Below are 9,001 nucleotides of genomic sequence, written 5' to 3'. Positions count from 1 at the left end.
TGGACTTGACAGTATGTTATATTCTTGATGTACTTTACCTCTAACCTTGCACCAACTCTGGAATGGTAGATGGTGTCGTCCATCTTATTGAGGCAAAAAAAAAAAAAAAGATCATCAAAAATCAAGGATTAAACCCATATTCAGTGGTAATAAACAGTAAAGTGAGTATAAAGTTATACATGAAATGATTCTATGGTAACTCCAGAGCCAATGGAATCAACTTTACCCTGCGAATTTTTTTTTTATTTTTTTTTTTATTTAAAAAAAAAGGTTTTTTTTATTTTTTTGAGACAGAGAGAGACAGAGAATGAACGGGGGAGGGTCAGAGAGAGCGTGAGACACAGAATCCGAAGCAGGCTCCAGGCTCTGAGCTGTCAGCACAGAGCCCGACACGGGGCTTGAACTCACAGACCGTGAGATCATGACCTGAGCCGAAGTCGGACGCTTAACCGACTGAGCCACCCAGGCGCCCCCCCTGCGAATTTTTAAAAACTTTTTTTTTTAATGTATTTTGAGAGATAGAGAGAGAGTGCTTACAAGTAGTGGGGGATGGGGTAGGCAGAGAGAGGAAGGAGAATCCCAAGCAGCCTCTGTCCTGTCATCATGGAGCAGACACAGGGTTTGATCCCATAATCCATGAGATCATAGCCTGAATCAAAATCAAGGTGGATGCTTAACTGACTGAGCCACCCAGGTGCCCCTACTACCTAATTTTAATATTTCTGTTGTTATATAGACATAGTTTCTGTTTTTTGCACCTGTAAGGGTTATTACAAAAATAAAGTGATGAACTCCAAAGATATGATATCAATGTTTTAGATATTGATTTATTTTTTTTTTAATTTTTAAAATGGAAATAATACTTTTCACACTTGTAGAAAATAAATAGTCAATACGAAGAGGTCAAAGATTCTGATCCGTTGTCATTCAAGACTTAAGTAGTGCTTTTCAGATTGAAGTAAAGCATCTCTCACCAGCTGTGTGAGCTCAGGGGAAAAAAAAATATGTTGCAAGAGTTCATTATTTTTCTCCATTTCTAGCCACTGTCCCTATTCAGGTATAGCAGCACAGATGGTGTTGTGGTAAAAACACATAACACTGTCAGGGTCTGTAACATATGGCACAAATCTGGCATTCCACGTTCCCACAAGTTTCAAGGTTAAGACAGAAACTTGTCACTTTTCTGACATTCAATTAACTTCTTACCTTTGTCTTTACATTAAAATATAAAAGGATCTTTTATGAGATATTTTTCCATAACTAACTCATTCCCATGACTCTACTTATTATTTTTATTTCATTAAAATTGATCTAATGATGTTTTGAATTATGTTAATGTACCCTGTGTTATATGATAAGTATATTCTTAGAAGTTATTCAATTAGAAACTGAATTATACTTAAATGCATTAAAGAACCTTGAGAAAGGGATCAATGTATGAGGCTTTTGCAAAGTCAAAATTTTACCTTCCTTCTCATATACAGTTTTCGTACATATGGTTTACTTCAAGTAAAAAAGTGTATATACTTACTTTCATCAGGAAAATACAGGTTTGTTGTAAGGCATATATATAAAAATGTTCTTTACTTGGACTGTAAATTACAAAATTTCATAGGATTATAATACTCTCAAAAATTACATGATGAAAAAAGTTCCACTAAGAATGAAAAAGCAGTAAATATCAGGCAATGAAGAAAAATATGTGGTATGCTGTAAAGTACACATAGAAATAAGTCTAAAATAATGGGCTGTCCTTCCAGGATTTTTCCTTTGAAATTCAATAACTTATTCATCTTCACTCTCACAGTCTTCATCTAGATGACCCTTCATCACAAACAACAGAACAACAAGCCATCTTTCAGTGTAAAAAACTAATTAGAGAAGTTTAAAATATGTACCTGAGTATAGAGGGTATGTAACTCAACAGGCTTGCTAAAGGGTGTTGATTAGTGTGCTTTCCCATAAAAGGCTGAATAATTTTTCTTTTTTGGATGAACACCATTGGAGTAGAGGCATAGAATTAAGTTGTTTGTCAGATAGGTATCTTTAGATTTCCAAAACATTGAACCACAAAGGTTAATATTTATAAGGAGCTGAGGGCTGTGTTATGCTTAGGATGACATAAAATATCTTTTTAAGTATCTCTGAACCAAGTTAGATTATTAGACAGACATGATGTTCCTCAAATTCAATTTCTCAAATTCAGTTTCCCAATAGAGATGGACAAAGTCAGCTACACTTTTGTGGACAAAACAGAACCTGTAATGAGAGGTTAGTGAGTATAATATGTATAATGACAAATCAGGTTCCAGAGAAATTTTGAATGAGAGATATGATGGGAACAAATCTAACACATTGAAATTGAAAAAAGGATTTTTTTCCCATTACATTTCAAATAAACATAAACAAAAGTACAACTGAAAACAGTTGGGTTCCTCTTATGGAAGTATACCTAATGTCAACAGTATCAAGACTGTAGCATGGCCACCAAGGAACTGATTGTAGTTCACATTAATAGAGCTACTATATTCAGAAAATGGCTTTAATAGACATTGTGTAATTTGGGTTTTCTTACCTCGTGAGGTTTATTCTTCACCATTTAGCTTGCACTCCAGAATCCAGTCAAAGTAAATTTTGCTTAGTTTCTCAAAGGCAATGTGCTTGCTTACTTAAGAATGGCTTCAAATTGAGAGGTAACTAGGTGGCTTAGTCGATTAAGCGTCCAACTTCCACTCAGGTCATCATCTCACGGCTCGTGGGTTCAGGCCCCATGTAGGGCATTGTACTGACAGCTCAGAGCCTGGAGCATGCTTCAGATTCTGTGTCTTCGGCTCTCTCTGCTTCCCTCCCCTGCTTGTGCTCTGTCTTTCTCTCTCTCAAAAATAAATAAACATTAAAATTTTTTTGAAAAAAAATAATAATTGCAATCAGGTTCTCAAAAAGGTATCTGTACTTTCATGTTCTTACATTATTCACAATAGCCAAGCTATGGGAACAACTTAGGCAAACATCTGTGAGTAAACTGATGAAGAAGATGTGAATATATATACATACATATATATATGTGTATATATATGTGTGTGTGTGTGTAGTATTAATATTACATGTGATATTAATAGTAACATTATTCAGCCATGAGAAAGAAGAAAATCTTGCCATTTGCAACAACATGGATAGACCTTGAGGGCATTACACTAAGTGAAATAAGTCAGACAAAGAAAAATACTGTATGATATCACTTACATGTGAAATCTAAAGGATCTGAACTCATAGAAATAGAATGTAGAATGGTGGTTGCCAGAGGCTGAGAGGTGTTGGAAAAGGGGATATGTCAGTCAAATTGTATAAAATTCCAGTTATAAAATGAGTAAGTTTTGGGGATCTAATGTACAGCGTGTGATTTTGGTTAACAGTACTGCATTAAATACTTGAAAGCTGCTCAGAGAATAAATGTTCTCACCATAAGAAAACAATTGAAAAGTATGTGAGGTAATAAAGATGTTAACTAATACTACTGTGATAATCACTTTGCACTATATTTGTGTATCATATCATCATGTCGTACACCTTAAAACCACACAGTTATAAATCAATTCTATATCAATAAACCTAGAAAAAAGAATAAAAGCTCATTAATGTATTTTTTATAAACAAGTAGAGCTTGAGAATATATAAATCCATTAGTCTTAGATGCATGATAACCACAGACTACATAGTATCCTTTATGAAGTTTATATAGAACCAAATGAGAATAGGTGAATGACAGATCTCTGAAGACCACATTTAAATATTTTTTTAACATTTATTCATTTTTGAGAGACAGAGAGCATGAGTTGGGGAGAGGCAGTGAGAGGAGGGGACACAGAATCCTAAGCAGGCTCCAGGTACAGCACTGTCAGCACAGAGCCCAACATGGTACTTGAACCCACGAACCACAGAGATCATGACCTGAGCCAAAGTTGAATGCTTAACAGACTGAGCACCCAGGGGCCCTAACACCACATTTAAATAAAAGGTGCCTGAGAAGGAGCTTTCGGGGGGAGGGGGTTAGGAGGCAAAACAGGAAAAAACTGCAGGATGAAGAGAGAATGACTTTGAATCTCTGGGCTTAGACTTTTCTTAATGATAACAAAGAAGACATGATTTATGAAGTTTAAATTAAGCTTATCACCAAAGACTTGAAATATAGTTATATACAAGAAGCAATATATCCCTACCAATTGTTTCTCTCCTTCTTTCACAAGATATGACACACAGTTTTACATATTAAAATACTATGCATTTAATTTGTCTTGTAACATGAAATATTAGTTATCACTGAGGAGTTCTTATCAGAACTTTTAAAAAGTACATCATTTCCCTCAGTGAATAAAGAATAGGGATGGCAACAAGGAACATTTTTTTTTTACCCAGCGACACGATCTTGTAAGTATGACAAATAATTTATTTGAAGTAAGATAGGAATCATTTTTAGCTTCAAAAAGAAAAGTTACATTTTAAGTTGGTTACAGCAGTCAGAATCTAATGGGTAAAAGGGAATTGGTAATAATATCATACCATGTTCGTATTCAATGAGATTTTAATTTTCAACTGAAACGATATTGCCCTCATCCTAAAGTTTTCTACAGTTTTTCAACTACCTAATTTTGGAAAACCTGAACATCATCCTGTCTTTTGTTTAACCATTTCAAATCCACACAGGCAGAGTCAAACTTCTAATGTTTTCCCACTGCTAAGGTTTTCTTGAAAATTTTGAAAACTTCTCTTTACCTAAAAACATTTGGTCCCAGAAGAAAGGTAAGGAAATATGTCATATAGGCAATTTTAAGGATGACCATGATACGTATTTTGAGTGACTGATGATATATCGATTTTCTGTGTCTTGTATTTTCTGTTTTATGGGATTTACATTTTCTTCTCTCTCAGGTTTTGATCTTGTGCAATGGGAAGCCCAGGTTCAGTTTATCCTTAAATCCCATGTATACTAGAACTTCAGGGAAAAGTATGAGCTGGGTTAATGCTAAAGCTTTGATGAAATTAAGTCATTCCCTGACAAATGGGTCCTTCTTTTCCTTATGTCCCCATGCGTTTGTGCACATTCTCAGTCATTAAGTGCACGGGTTCTGCAAACAAATTTATATCCTGGCTTACTAGTTATTTAACCTTGTGATAATCACTTGACATTTTCCCTCAATTGTCTCACCTGAATGTGGAGAACAAGATCAATGTTGAGTCTACCTCACATGATTATTATGAGGATTAGATCATACAATTTAATGTTACTTAAAGTTGAAGTTCTTCTCTTTAAAAGGAAACGTATCTAGTATTTATTATACATCATTCTTACTATATTGATTAATTAAGATCATGTTCAGAGTGAGGTTAAAGTCTATATGTGTAGGACTTCTGTGCACTTATGTAGCCAAAACATTTATAAACCAAATATAAACAAAACAATACAGATGGTATTCAAATCAATAACACAAAGTTCTTATTACAGATGTTGTTTTGCTAAAATTCAGTCACCATTTAGATCACCCTACAAATGATTGTCAAACCATAATCCTTTTAAGATCAGTTCACTGATGTCCCTGGGTATACCATAAAGGAATGTTTCCTCTCTGCTTTTTCTGTACAATCATCTGAATAGTATATATGTATTTGACTTCTCATGAGCAATACTGTATTTATATGTTTTAAGCCTGGCTCTGTTCTTATTATCAATATCCTGAAATAAGTACAGTAGTGTGGCTCCATGATCATAGACAGAAACAAGTACAGATGATCAACAGATAAATTAAATTAGAATTATTTCCCAAAAGACAGTAAAATCCCACCACAATACAACCCCTGCCCCAATCACATAATAATTATATATAAAATAGAAAAAGGAAAAAAAAACTGTAAAGATACAGTAGGCCTCACGAACTGGACAGACATTTTCATAAGTTATAAATATAAGGTAATGAGTAGGACTAGAACCTCTGGTCTTCTGGTATTAAAGTTCAAAATTAGGCAGTGACAAGAGGTCAATTTTTCTGGGGTCATGGGAACTAAAAGCGCTCCCATAAAATGGATTTATAGAGCCAGACCTAATATTTAAAGCTGAGATTGGATGCGAGGCCTCCTATAGCTTATTAAAGAAGACTTGAAAGAAAGAACGAAAGAAAGAACGAAAGAAAGAAAGAAAGAGAAAGAAAGAAAGAAAGAAAGAAGAAAGAAAGAAAGAACGAAAGAACGAAAGAAAGAAAGAAAGAAAGAAAGAAAGAAAGAAAGAAAGAAAAAGAAATTGGTTCCCTAGGACTGCCACTTATATGAAGTTGCAAAATTATGAGAACAGCAGGATACATCTTCATAAACAAGAAATGAACCAAGTTCCCTACTTGTTGGGGCCATTTATGTTCCTTCCTTCTAATCCAGGGCACCAAACTGTTCTGCTAAGGCCTGGGACCTGAACAAGCCCTCAAGGGCAAGATGGAGGCAACCACCACATTGATTAATATGAAAGGGAAAAAACATACTCACAGAAAAGAAAAAAAGAAAGAAGCAAAGAAACCTCTACGCAAAACCAAAGTTTCAAAACAGATGAAGAAACATAATACTAAGAAAAATAGTTCTCAGAATCACCAATCAGAACCTGAAGTTACCCAAGATGAAATGTTTATATGATTAAAACTATAAAACACATTCTTAACAGTTATTATCCTCAAAGAGATAACTGGCAATTATATCAAGTATTAAACAACAAAATAAACAGAGATAAAAGAAAAGCAAATGGATAGGAAAGGGACCCATAAGGAATCTTAATAAAGAAGCACTTACCACTAAAAAGAACAAAGAAGCAAACAAAAACCTCAGTAAATTCTATCTAAACAGTTGACACAGTTGAGGAGAGACTTACTGAATTGAAAATGGAATTAAGGAATTTAGTCATAAAATCATCCCAAAACACAGATAGATAAATGCTATTCAAAAACTTTTAAGAAATACAGAGTACACATGGAGCCTCCACAATATATCTAATAGAGTCTCAGAAAGAGAAAATAGAGGGAATGGACTGGAAGTCATATTTGAAAAAAAAAAACATGGTGATAATTTTTCAGAATCAAGGATGGCATGTATATTTTATTCAGAAGGCACTTCAAGTCCTGAATAGTACAAATAAATAAAAATGCACACCTAAACACGGTAGGGAAACTGCACACATCATTGATAAACTGGAAATCTTGAAAGCCAGAAACAAATGGCATTTACTGGAAAACAGCAACAACAACAACACTAAACTAAAGGAAAATATCCTGTCACTGATAGGATATTAATAGATGAAATAGACATTAATAGATGAAATAAATGTCTTTATCATTTTAAGAGAAAATAACTGTCAATCTAAAATATTTCTAGCTAAACCATTCATACACAGATTAAGAGTTCACTACATAAATTCTCAGTAAAGGAATACTTGAAGTACAGATTTTAACTAAAAGAAAAGTGAGACCAGAGGAAAGTCATTGGGTAAAGGGAAATGGTGAACAGAAATTTTCAGAATATGTGGATGCATTCAATAACTAATAATCTTTATATGATATTTGTGTGTGTGTGTGTGTGTGTGTGCGCATGATAAAGAAAAAAGTAAGCAGTAAATTGTTAGAAGTAGTTAATAGTTGGGACACCTCAGTGACTCAGATGGTTAAGCGTCTAACTCTTGGTTCCAGCTCAAGGAATGATCTCACAGTTCATGAGTTTGAGCCCCACATAAGGCTCTGTGCTTCAGCACAGATTTTCTCTCTCCTTTCTGTCTGCCCCTCCCCCACCCATTCTCTTTCTCTCTTTCTCTCTCTTAAAATTAGTAAATAAACTTTAAACAAAAAAGAAATATTTAGCACATAGGGAAGTCCTTATGAAGAAGAAATTAGAAATATTGCATGATCTTGAAGTTTATTAAGATCATATAAATATATTAATATGTTAAGGATAAACTTTAAAATTTTAAAGTTAGCACTGAAATATATAATCTACATTTTCTAAATCTGCAGAGAGAAGAAAATAATATGTGTATGGGAGAATAGAGAATATTTCAATTCAACACGCAGAAAAGAAAGAAGGAAAAAATGTATAAGAAAATAAGAGTGTAAATAAAAAATACAAAGATTAAAGAAATACACTAAAAATACCTATTAAGAAAATAAATGTAAACAGATTAAACTCACTAATTAAAAGACAGAGTGAGACTGGATAAGTTTTCAAAATGAAATGATATACTGCTATAAAAAGTACCCCGAAAAGTACAAACAACAAAATAGTACAAATAGTATAGTTTTAAAACAATTATATTAGGATGCTCATACAAAACAATGGTATGCAGTAATTAAAATGAATGTGCTAGAGATTCTCGCAGCCATTTGGTCAGCAATGTTTCTTCAGATGATCCCAACTGCATAGACAACCTGGGTTGGAGTCTTGGCTACCAGTGACATGTGAAGTTGGGAAAACTCTTAACTTTTTTATGCCTCAGTTTTCTTACTTGCAAATTAGGAATAAAACTGCCCACCATGTGGGTTAAATAATTTCTTATTTATAAAAGACATAGAATTGTTTCTCACATAACACCATGAAAGTATTTATTAGACAGATACATTTTAATTTTTTAAAGGTATCCAAGTGAAACACAAAATTATGTATAAGTGTAGACAGATATATAATAATCGGGAAATCAAATATTCCCAAGATTGGCAGTTACGAAGATCTCATATTTAGAAACAGTGAATCTGTCATGGTAAGGCATGACCACAGTGTCTAGACCACAGAAGGTGCTCATGAATGTTGCCTTAAAAGATAGCAGCAGCCGAAAATGGTTTATCATTCCAATATCTTCTGCTTCATTTTCTTCTTTAGCCTACTTATTCCACATAATCTCAGGCATATATACCATGTAATCTTAAATATGTCTTTAAAATTCAAAGGGAACAAAATTTGCCACCCCAAAATATGGCTTTTTGGCATA

The sequence above is a fragment of the Prionailurus bengalensis genome, chromosome A1, assembly GCF_016509475.1.
Source record: "Prionailurus bengalensis isolate Pbe53 chromosome A1, Fcat_Pben_1.1_paternal_pri, whole genome shotgun sequence".
NCBI lineage: Eukaryota > Metazoa > Chordata > Mammalia > Carnivora > Felidae > Prionailurus > Prionailurus bengalensis.
Note: the sequence above shows the minus strand (reverse complement) of the source record.